Raw genomic sequence first — 12,155 nt, 5'->3', positions numbered from 1 at the left:
AATAAAGGAGCTGAGGAACATGATGGAATGCCAAGATAGGAAACAAATGGAATCCATAAAACAGATGCAAACAGATTTCCAGGAGATTAAAAACTCCATTGAAAGTTTATTCAGCAGAATGAGCCAATATGAGGACAGAATTTCAGATATAGAAGATAAGATTGAAATTAGTGACCAGGAAAAGAAAAATTTCTTTAAAATAGTAAGGGACCACGACAAATCAATCCAGCAGCTGCTAGATGATCCAAAGAAGAACAACATAAGATTGATTGGAGTCAATGAAGAAACAGGAGACAGTAGAGATGACATAAAAAAAAACTGTTCACAGAAGTAATGACAGAAAACTTCCCAAGCAGGGGAAAAGAACTTGACATACAGATAATGGAGGCATATAGGACTCCAACTAGCCATGATCAAAAAAAATCTACACATAGGGATAAAATTGTTAAGATTCCAGAAACACAACAGAAGAACAAAATTCTACAAGCAGTTAGAGAAAAGAAACAAATCACATGCAAAAGAAAACCCATCAGAATCACAGCAGACTTTTCACTGTGAACCCTCAAGGCAAGAAGAGCCTAGAGTGATGTATTTCAAGCCCTAAAGGAAAACAACCTCCAACCCAGATTGATGTATCCTGCAAAGCTATCTTTCAAAATTGATGGAGAAATAAGATGCTTTCATGACAAATAGCACCTTAGGAATTTCATGAATACCAAACCAGCACTCCAAAAATTTTTAGACAATATCCTAGGAAAAGACAATGAGGATCACAACCCCAGGAAGCCATCAGGCATGACAAGAAATTAAATGCAAAGGAGGAGAATCCAACAAAAGGACAAAGTCATGACAATGATAAGTCAATACGTATCAATTATAAACATCAATGTTAATGGTCTCAATTCACCAAACAAAAGAAATACATTGGCAGAATGGGTCAAAAAACAAGATTCAACAATATTCTGCATACAAGAAACACACTTAATTCAAAAAGAAACTCACTGTCTGAAAGTTAAAGGGTGGAAAACAATATACTCCATGGAACAGGAATCCGCCCCCCCCGACCAAAAAAAACAGCAAGAGTAGTTATCCTCTTTGCAGATCAAGTGAATTTCAAACCAAAATCAGAAAGACTTCTGGTTCCAAGAATTTCAGATAAGGGACAGTCAACCTGTATATACAAATCTATTGAGAACTTGTGTTTTCATTTCTCTTAAGTAAAAACTTAAGAACAGAATTGTTTGTTCTTAACAGTAATACAAGAAATTTCTATATTGTTTTCCAAAATGGTTTTATCATTTTACATTCACATGAGCAGTATTAGAAAGTTCTAACTGGTTCACACCTAAGCTGACATTTGTTCTTTTAAAACTTTTAACTTCATCTCCCTAATGAGTGTTTAATATGATCTTGTTATTGTACTGATTAGTATTTTTCTGATTCTAGTGTTGCACACCTTTCCTTGTGCTGTACTATTTATCATCTTCTTGTGTCTACTTTTTAACTGGGTTGTCTATGAATGAGCGGTAAGAGTTCATTATATATTCTGGTCATAGGTTATATGTATTATAAATATGTTCTGGTTAAGGACAACTTTTCATTTTCTTAATGATGTCATTTAAAGTTCTAAATCTTGATGGAATGTCATTCATCAATTTTTTTCCTTTATACATCATGATTTTATATCCTGGAAAATTCTTGCCTATCCTAAATTCATAAAAATTTTCCCTTATAATTTCTTCTTAAAGTTTTATAGTTTTAGTCTTTCATATTTAGGTTCATAGATCTTTTCAAGTTATTTTTATGTATGGAATAAAGTGTTCAGGTTAATTTCTTACATACAGATACCTGGTGTTCTAGCACCATTTGTTGAAAACATTATCTTTTCCTCTGTGCTTGAGTTGAGTTTATATTCTATAAAATGTTAATGTTGAATAATTTTTCAACAATCAGGGGACCATACATGTGTGGTTCTATTTCTAGAGTCTCTGTTTTATTCTGGTGATCTATATGTCTCTCCTTACACCAACACTGCCTTGGTTACTGAAGCTTTGGAGGAAGTCTTAAAATTAGGTAATAAATGTCTTCCAACACTATTTTTTTCTTTTTACTTTTCCATGTCCTTTGTGCTCTTACATAACTTTCAAATTTCAATATATAATTCTTCATTTATAGAAAGTATACAAAGACCTGAATTTTTATATGTACCTTGTGTTTTCTAATCCTGCTAAATTCAAATACAAGTTCTAGGGGCTCCTAGAGATTTTTTACTATTTTCTCTGTAGATGATCATTTCATCTACATATAAAGATTTTACTTCTACCTTGCCAATCCTATGCTAATTATGTCTTTTTACTGACAGGCTATTTTAGTTTGAGCCAATGTTTCAACATTTAGTGGACAGATGAAGAGCAGGCATATCTGCCCTTGTTCCCCATTTTAGGGAGAAAGCAATGTATCTTTTCCATTCATATAAGGTGCTTTTGCAGGAAGAATGGAGTACATGTCTTTGATCTGTTGAGAAGGTTCTGTTCCACTTCTAGTCTCCTGATAGCTTTTAACATGAACAGCTGTAGAATTTAGTCCAATACTTTTTCTCCAAGTACTGACAGGATCATATGACTTTTTCCGTGCCTCTGTTAAAATGATGACTTTTGGGGTGGATCTTCCAATGATGAACCAACATTACCATCTTTATAATAAAACCACTTTCTACATAGTGCCAGATCTGACTTCTAATGGTTTGTTTTGTTAAACAAAGTTTTATCTATGTTCGTACTTTTCTCTTCTATTATCTTTACCCAGTTTTAGTATTAGCACAATGTTGATTTCCTAAAATGAGGGGAGAAATGTTTCTTCTTTTTTCTGCTTCGAATGTTTGATAAAATTTATCAGTTAAAATGTATATGAGCCTGTTGTTGTCTTATAGGTAGGTTTTTCAAGCTAAGAATATACTTTCTTTGATAGGTGCTATTCAAATTTTATACATCTTCCAGAGTCAGCTTCATTAATTTGTCTTCCAAGGGACTTCTTAGAAGTTGTCAAATTTATTTCAAAAAAGATTTTTGTAATATGATTTCTATATCTTTTAAATTCTGTAAAATCTGTGGTAGTGTCCTCTAAATCTTGATATTGTCATTTAAAAAATGTATAATTGATATTGTGTTATAGGAAGAAAAGTTCTAAAGGAGTAGGGGAGTGGGAGGAGTGGGGGAAAAGAAAGAAGGGAAAAGAAAAGATATGAGAAAAGGAAGAAAATGGAAATAAAATCTTTGTAAATAGGGAGGGGTGGAGGGGGTGAAAGGAGGGTAGCGGAATGGGGAAAAAATAAGACCTAAGATACATCATGTAACAGTACAAGATCCCAATGATCAATGTAACTGTATTTTATACCCAAAATGTACCATTAACCTTAATGGGGAAAAAAGGAACTATTTGGTATTTACACGTTTCCTATTTATTCCACTTAAGAGGATGGCCTCAATGTGCATCAACTTAGCTACAAATGTCTCCAGTTTCTAACTCTCTGTTGCTGAATAGTACTCCATTTTATATTTTTTTAAAAAAGCACATCTTCTTTTTCCAGTCTCCAGTTGATGGGCAATTGGGCTGTTTTCAAGTTTTTGCTATTGCAAACTCTGCCGCTATAAACATGGGTATGCATATATCACTGTGGTATGATTCTTTTACTTCTTTTGGGAAGATACACAGTAGAGGAATAGCTGGGTCAAATGGGACTTCCAGTCCTAGTTCTTTGAGGTATCTCCATATTGATTTCCACAGTGATTGCACCAGTCTGCACTCCCACCAACAGTGAAGAAGTGTTCCTTTCTCCCCACAACCCTGCCAGCATTTGTTATTGGTTGATTTCATGATAGCAGCCATTCTTTTGCTACTGTTACATTTAATCTAGACTCTAAAATAAGAAGTTCCCCCTACCCCTTACCACTGGTCTCAACTTTCTGTGCAGCCAATTATTGCTGCCAAATAAGTAACCCTCAAGCACAGCCTTCATGTAGTTTTCTAATTGGAAAACATTTCATGAATTCTCAATAGCAACTCTAAAACTTTATATCTAGGTTCCAGTACTTCTCATATTATATCTCTGCCCTGTTCATATGCTTTTCATCTCCTATAAAATTTAAGCCCAGCTTTATAAACTATATCTATTAGTCATTATTATACCTGATAATTAACTAATTGTTAAATATAAAATCTAATAACTAACCAGATACTAACTTATCTTTCACACTTAACTAATTGTGGGTGGCATGGAGGATTTTCCAGTAAGTGATGAAGGGACTCTGTCTCTGAACTGGTGGACAATGAGCTAAAAGGGCCAAATGGTTCCTACTCCCCAAGGAAAAAGCTGCTATGATCTGTACTTCCCCCAAAGTTTCCAGGGACAAGGTAATATGCACACTCAGAATTTACTTTTAAAATTACCATTTCAGCACAGATGATTTGGTACCCAAACTCAGACTGTTACCTTTACAAGTCTGCTCTTATCATTGCCCCCTAAAAAATAGCAACCCAGAGTGGGTCACTGTCCTACAGAACAATCTCACAGTACATGCAGCTGTTCCTGACCCAACATTGCTCTGAGCAGGATACTGGGAGAATTAAAACGGTTAACATTAAAATGGAACCAACACCAATAATATTAGACTCATACTAATGTTGTACCAGACAAAGTATAAATATGTTATATGGATTATTTTATTTTATCTTTACAACAAACCTAAGTGGTAGATGCTGTTGCTTTTCCTTTTTTTTTTTCCAGTGAGGAAACTGAGGTTCAAAGAGCTTAATTGTGCAAGTTTTTAATCAAGAAAAATTATTAAAGAGAAGAAGAGTTGTTAATTACCTATAGTCACACAACCAGCAAATAACAGAGGTCCAGATCTATTTGATTCCAGGTCCCAAGCTTGTTCCTACCCAGTTACAAAAACATGCTGATTCATGGGCCCTCAGGATAAGCTCTATCCCAGGAATGGGCATTTTCCTCTTTTACTATGCACATCCACTGGAAGTTGTTCCAATTTGCTAATTTCCAAGCTTTGTTGGAAAGAATAGATAAAAGATTTTGAAAAAGCAGCATTGTCACAGTCCTTCACTTTTGGTTAATTAGAAGGAATTGTGCAAGACAGGAAGGTAGTTAAGCTATTAGAACAAAATCAGATTGGACTGCTTGTAGTTTCTGAATGCCCTCTGGTGCAGATGGATTGTGATGCATGCAGTATGGAGACAGTTGAGCTGTAATGCTCATGGGACAGTCACTGATGTAGGCAGCCTCACAAGCAGCTTACAAATCTATATACTTTTCCTCCTGAGCTATGAACAAAGGAAAGCTATACAACACAAATAAGGTGATAAATAGCTGAAAATTAAAGCTTTTTTAAAAATGTGTTTAGTTAGACAGCAGATATTTATGGAATGTGTAGAAAGCTTGTTCTGGGTAAGCTTGAACTAATAGCAATGGAGAATGGAACAATATATGAAAAAACAGGGGCTGGGCATGCAGCTCAGTAGTACAGTACTTCCCTACCATGTGGAAGGAACTAGATTCAATTTCATGTATTCTATCTGTCATCAAGTTGTTTGTAGCTATGCAAACATTATGTAGTGCAATGTACCAAATCACACACAGTGTAAGAACCTAATTACTCACCAAGGTTTATCAATCTTTGATTCTCTAGTGCCTAACATCATAGTGCCTGTGTAACTGCCTAGCTTCATTTCATAATGTTTGCTGAACACACTAAACTCGATAGGCATTTTTGTTACATGGGAATAAATAACTGTAGAAATCATGAAATAAGATATAATTTTCCTTCTTTCCATTTTCCCCTCTTAATGTTACTTTTTAAAAGTTCCATAGATGACTGAAGATCATTTTAACCACAATTTTATGTTGCAATTAGTTTAAAATAATTCCAGCCACTGATGCACCATCTTGAACCTGTTGTGCTCAGATCGCGAGGACCCCGAAGACCCCCAAGGAGCCGATTCTGATGCAATCACACAAGGGTCGTTTATTCAAGCTCGAGCAGGGACTCTCGACCCTCACTGATGCAGCGGGTCAGGATTGAGAACCCCCTACTCCAAATCAGCAGGGGTTTTTATAGGGGTTACAGCAAGGTTCGGGGAGTTCCAGTTTGGAAATTACATGATTGGCTGGTACATAGCAAATTTTGAATGTTTAAACCTGATTGGCAGTGCCTCATGGACCAAACTGCAAATGGTTGCTCAAGCTATAGAAAAGAACATCTGGAATATTGGAGTATTGGGGTAACTATTGATTAGCTGTTGCTAGGAGACTGCTGAACATTATCACAGGCAGGTGGTCAAAGTACATCTTGTGGTTTTTCTTGGAACTGGAGTTTATGTCCAGGCCACCTTATTTTAAGATGGAGCCAAATTTTAAAATGGAGTCGCTTAGGTCTCACATTCACTTAGGTCTCACAATCCATCTTTATCAGCTCCATATCATGCAGTTTTTCCAACCAATTCACTTTCTTTCTGACTTCTTAAGTCATGAATGGAATATTTGATAAAGGATATTCTTACATTGAATATACTCTTACAGGATCCCCTACCAATTAAAATGAAATATTAAAATCTTAAGAATCCGAGCCAGGTGTGGTGGGGCACACCTTTAATCCTAGCACTCAAGAGGCTGAGGTAGGAGGATTGCTCTGAGTTCAAGGCCAGCCTGGGCTACATGGTGAGTTCAAGGCCAGTCAAACTGTACAGTGAAGGCACACACTACCGAGGTCCCAAGTTGCATGGAACACACCGAATCAGCCTGCTGCAGACAGGCAGTTCTGTGAACACGTTACTCAAGGCCCTAGTGGCATGGAAGATGCCAAATCACCCTGCTGCAGACATGCAGCCACCTGGTTCCACACTACAAAGACGCAGAGGACACCAGACCACCAGACCAAGGTACTGAGTCCCACTGTTCCCGGCCCAGAGGTAGGGGCTTCTGAGCCACCATTCCACTGCTCCTGGTCCAGAGGAAGGGGCTTCCCAACCACCATCCTTCCTGCCGCTCCCAGCCCACAGAAAAGGGCTTTCAGGCCACAATCCCTACCGCTGCTCCTTGTCCCTGTCCCACCTCTCCTAGCTCAGAGGAAGTAATCCATGCAGGCGCTAACAGCCCCCCACCCCAGTTGAAATGAGAAAACACTTAAATAAGTCTCAAAACCAGACTTCCAGATCACCTAAACAACCCCAAAAGGGAAATGAGATGGAACACTCTGATACTCAATCACTTGGACCCACTGAACTGGCAAGAAAAGGGGATCTGGAAAAAATGAAATCAGAAATAATTTCTCAGATAACAGGAGAAATTGAGCCCCTAGTGCAAGACATGATTAAGAAATCTAGAGAGGAGCTGAGAAACATGATGGAAGCCCAACATAAGAAACAAATGGAATCCATAAAAGACATGCAAATAGATTTCCAGGACATGAAAACTCCACTGAAAGTCTACACAGCAGAATGAGCCAATGTGAGGACAGAACTTCAGACATAGAAGATAAGGTTGCAATTAGTGACCAGGAAAAGAAAAATTGCTTCAAAATTACAAGGGAACATGAGAAATCAATCCAGCATCTTCTAGATGATGCAAAGAGGAATTATATAAGACTGACTGGGCTCAATGAAGAAACAGGAGAGAGTGGAGATGACATAAAAAAAATCTCTTCACAGAAATAATGGCAGAAAACTTCCCAAGCAGGGGGAAAGAGCTTGATATACAGATAAGTGAGGCATATAGGACTCCAAATAGCCTTGATCAAAAAAAGTCTACACATAGGCATATAATTGTTAAGATTCCAGAAACACAGCAGAAGAACAAAGTTCTCCAAGCAGTCAGAGAAAAGAAACAAATCACATACAAAGGAAAGCCCATCAGAATCACAGCACACTTCTCAACACAAACCATCAAGGCAAGAAGAGCTTGGAGTGACATATTCCAAGCCCTAAAAGAAAACAGCCTCCAACCCAGATTGATGTACCCTGCAAAACTATCTTTCAAAATGGATGGAGAAATAAGATACTTTTATGACAAAGAGCACCTTAGGAACTTTGTGAATGCCAAACCAGCACTCCAAAGAATTTTACACAAGAGCTTAGGAACAGACATTGAGGATCACAACCCCAGGAAACAAAGCAGAATGAACCCATCTGGCATGACAAGAAATTAAATGGAAAGGGGGAGAACCCAACAAAAAGAAAAAGTCATGGCAATGACAAGTCAATACGTGTCGGTTATAACCATCAATGTTAATGGTCTCAATTCACCAATCAAAAGAAATAGACTGGCAGAATGGGTCAAGAAGCAAAATCCAACAATATGCTGCATACAAGAAACACACTTCATTCAAAAGGAAACTCATAGACTGAAAGTGAAAGGGTAGAAAACAATACTCCATGCAACAAGAACTCCAAAAAAAGCAGGAGTAGCTATCCTCTTGGCAGGTCAAGTAGATGTCAAACCAACACTGATTAAGAGAGATGATGAAGGAAACCACACCCTTGTAAAGGGAAGAATCCAAGAGAAAGAGATGACAATCATAAATATCTATGCAGCAAACACTAGTGCACCCAACTATATAAAACAAATACTAAAGGACATGAAAAGTCATATATGCACTAATACAATTGTAGTGGGGGACCTCAACACCCCACTGTCACAAATAGATGGATCAACTAGACTAAAAATAAGAAATGAAATACTAGAACTCAATCGAAATCTTGAACAAAAGAACTTAACAGATGTTTAATGAGTCTTCCACCCCATAAAATCAGAATACACATTCTTCTCAGCTGCACATGGGTCATTCTCCAAAATAGAAGACATACTCACACATAGAACACGTTTAAGTAAGTACAAAGGAATTGAAGATATCCTCTGTCAATTATCAGACCATAGTGCGATGAATTTGGAGTTCCATAGCAAAAGAAACTCAAAAAAATTCATAAATACGTGGAAACTGAACAACACACTGCTGAATAAATAATGGGTCACAGAGTAAATTAAAGAAGAAATCAGATAGTTAATTCAATTAAATGACAATGACAATACAACATATTGGAAGCTATGGGACACACTGAAAGCAGTCTTAAGAGGGAAATTCATAGCAGTGAATATGCATATTAGGAAAACTGAATGAGCCCAATTAAACAACCTCATGCTGAACCTCAAGCTTCTAGAAAAAGAAGAGCAGGACAACCCTAAAGCTCATACAAGGGAGGAAATTATAAGGATCAGAGGAGAAATCAATGCAATGGAGACTAAGAGAACGATACAAAAAATCAATGAAGCCAAGAGTTGGTTCTTTGAAAGAATCAACAAAATTGATAAACCCCTAGCCAACCTTGTCAGAAAAAGGAAAGAAAAGGCCGAAATCCATGCAATTAGGAATGAAATGGGTGAAATGACAACAGACCCAGAAGAAATCCAGAGGATCATCAATACCTACTTCCAGAACCTATATGCCAATAAGATGGACAACACAGAAGAAATGGACAGATTCCTAGATACATATGAATTACCGAAGTTGAATGAAGAAGACTTAAAAATTCTGAACAACCCAATATCAACCAATGAAATTGAAAATGTAATTAAAAACTTATCAACAAAGAAAAGCCCAGGCCCTGATGGCTTCACTGCTGAATTCTACAAGACATTTAGAGAGGAACTGCTGCCACTACTGTTTAAACTCTTCAGCAAAATTGAAAGGGAAACAATACTCCCAAATTCACTCCTGGAAGCAAGCATCACCCTGATCCCCTATGCAGAGAAAGACACAACTGAAAAAGAGAACTAAAGGCCAATGTCACTAATGAACATAGATGCAAAAATCCTTAATAAGACAATGGCAAACAAAATGCAGAAGATCATCAAGAAGATCATACACCCTGATCAAGTGGTATTCATCCCAGGGATGCAGGGTTGGTTCAATATACACAAATCAATCAATGTAATACACTATATCAATAGAGCCAAGGACAAGACCATATGCTTATCTCCATAGATGCAGACAAAGCATTTGACAAAATCCAACATGCATTTATGATAAAAAAAACCCTACAAAAAAATTGGAATAGATGGTCTCTACCTCAAACTGATAGAAGCCATCTATGAAAAACCAACAGCCAATATCATACTAAATGCTCAAAAACTGAAATCCTTCTCACTAAATTCAGGAACAAGACAAGGATGTCCACTATCACCACTCTGGTTCAATATAGTTCTGGGAACATTAGCCATGACAATAAGACAAGAGAAAGAAATAAAAGGAATAAAGATAGGTAGTGAAGAAGTCAAATTGTCATTATTTGCAGATGACATGATACTCTATATAGAAGACCCCAAGAACTCCACCAAAAGTCTTCTAGACTCAATAACCAAATTCAGTCAAGTAGCTGGTTACAAGGTCAACACACAAAAATCAATAGCTTTCCTCTACACAAGTAACAGACTCACTGAGCAAGAAATAGGGCAAATAATTCCTTTCACAATAGTATCCAAAAAACTGAAATACCTAGGAATCAACCTAATGAAAGAAATCAAAGACCTCTTCTCTGAAAACTATGGCACTCTGAAAAGAGAGACTGAAGATGATATCAGAAAATGGACAGACATCCCCTGCTCCTGGGTAGGAAGGATTAATATAGTGGAAATGGCCATACTTCCAATACTGCTATATAGATTTAATGCAATTCCAATTGAGATCCCAGCAGCATACTTCATAGACCTCGAGAAAACAATCCAAAAATTCATTTGGAACAAGAAGAGACCCAGAATAGCAAAAGCAATTCTAGGTAACAGAGACATGACAGGGGGTACCACAATGCCCAACCTGCAACTATACTACAAAGTTACTGTGATAAAAACAGCATGGTACTGGCAGAGAAACAGACTTGAGGACCAGTGGAACAGATTAGAAGATGCAGAATCAATGCCAGACACACTCAACCATCTCATCTTTGATAAAGGAGCCAAACATCCTCACTGGAGGAAAGATAGCCTCTTTAATAAATGGTGCTGGAAAAAATTGGGCTTCAACTTGCCAAAGATTAAAACTAGACCTGCATCTCTCACCATGCACTAAACTAAAATCAAAATGGATTGAAGATCTAAATATTAAAATAGAAACTCTGAACCAGTTGGAACAGAGGTTAGGTAGAACCCTTGAAGACATCAGTGTAGGAAAAGATTTTATGAACAAAACCTCAGTTGCCCATGAACCAGCACAAACAATCAACAAGTGGGATCTCTTCTTATTAAAAGGCTTCTGCACAGCAAGAGAAAGCACCAGCAGTGTGAAGAGACAACCCACAATGTGGCAAAAAATCTTCACCTGTTCTTCCTCTGACAAAGGTTTACTATCTCGAATCTACATAGAACTTAAAAAGATCAGACCTCTCAAATTTAAAGACCCAATCCAAAAATGGGCATCTGAAATGAACAGACATTTCTCAGACAAAGAAGTAGAAATACCAAATAAATGCATGACAAAATGCTCAACATCACTGTTCATTCGAGAGATAGATGTAAATGAAAACAATGCTGAGATTCCACCTCACTGCAGAAAGAATGGCTGCTATTATGAAATCAACCAATAACAAATGCTGGCGGGGATGTGGGGGAAGAAGACTCCTGCTCCGCTGCTGGTGGGAGTGTAGACTGGTGCAAGCACTGTGGAAATCAGTATGGAGATACCTCAAAGAACTAGGACTGGAAGTCCCATTTGACCCCGCTATTCCACAGTTGGGGATCTTCCCCAAAGAATTAAAAGAATCACACCACAGTGATATATGTGTGCTCATGTTCATAGAAGCACAGTTTGTAATAGTGAAAAATTGGAAACAGCCCAAATGCCCATCAACTGGTGACTGGATAAAGAAAATGTGGTTTTTTATAAAATGGAGTACTACTCAGCCATAAAAAATGAGAAATTAGAGACATTTATAGCTAAGTGGATGCACATTCAGGCCATACTCTTAAGTGAAATAAATAGGACACACATATATAAATACCGAATAGTTTCTCTGGTGTGAGAAACTAAAAGTGTAAATAAGGACTAAATGTATAATAGGTAATGTGAAATAGGAAGAAAAGGGGCAAAGGGGAAGGAAGT

This window comes from Heterocephalus glaber, unplaced genomic scaffold, assembly GCF_053883595.1.
Source record: "Heterocephalus glaber isolate CG9 unplaced genomic scaffold, H.glaber_assembly_v1.0 deba00000122, whole genome shotgun sequence".
Taxonomy (NCBI): Eukaryota; Metazoa; Chordata; class Mammalia; order Rodentia; family Bathyergidae; genus Heterocephalus; species Heterocephalus glaber.
The sequence above is the reverse complement of the archived record's forward strand: the minus strand, read 5'-3'. Positions refer to the sequence as shown.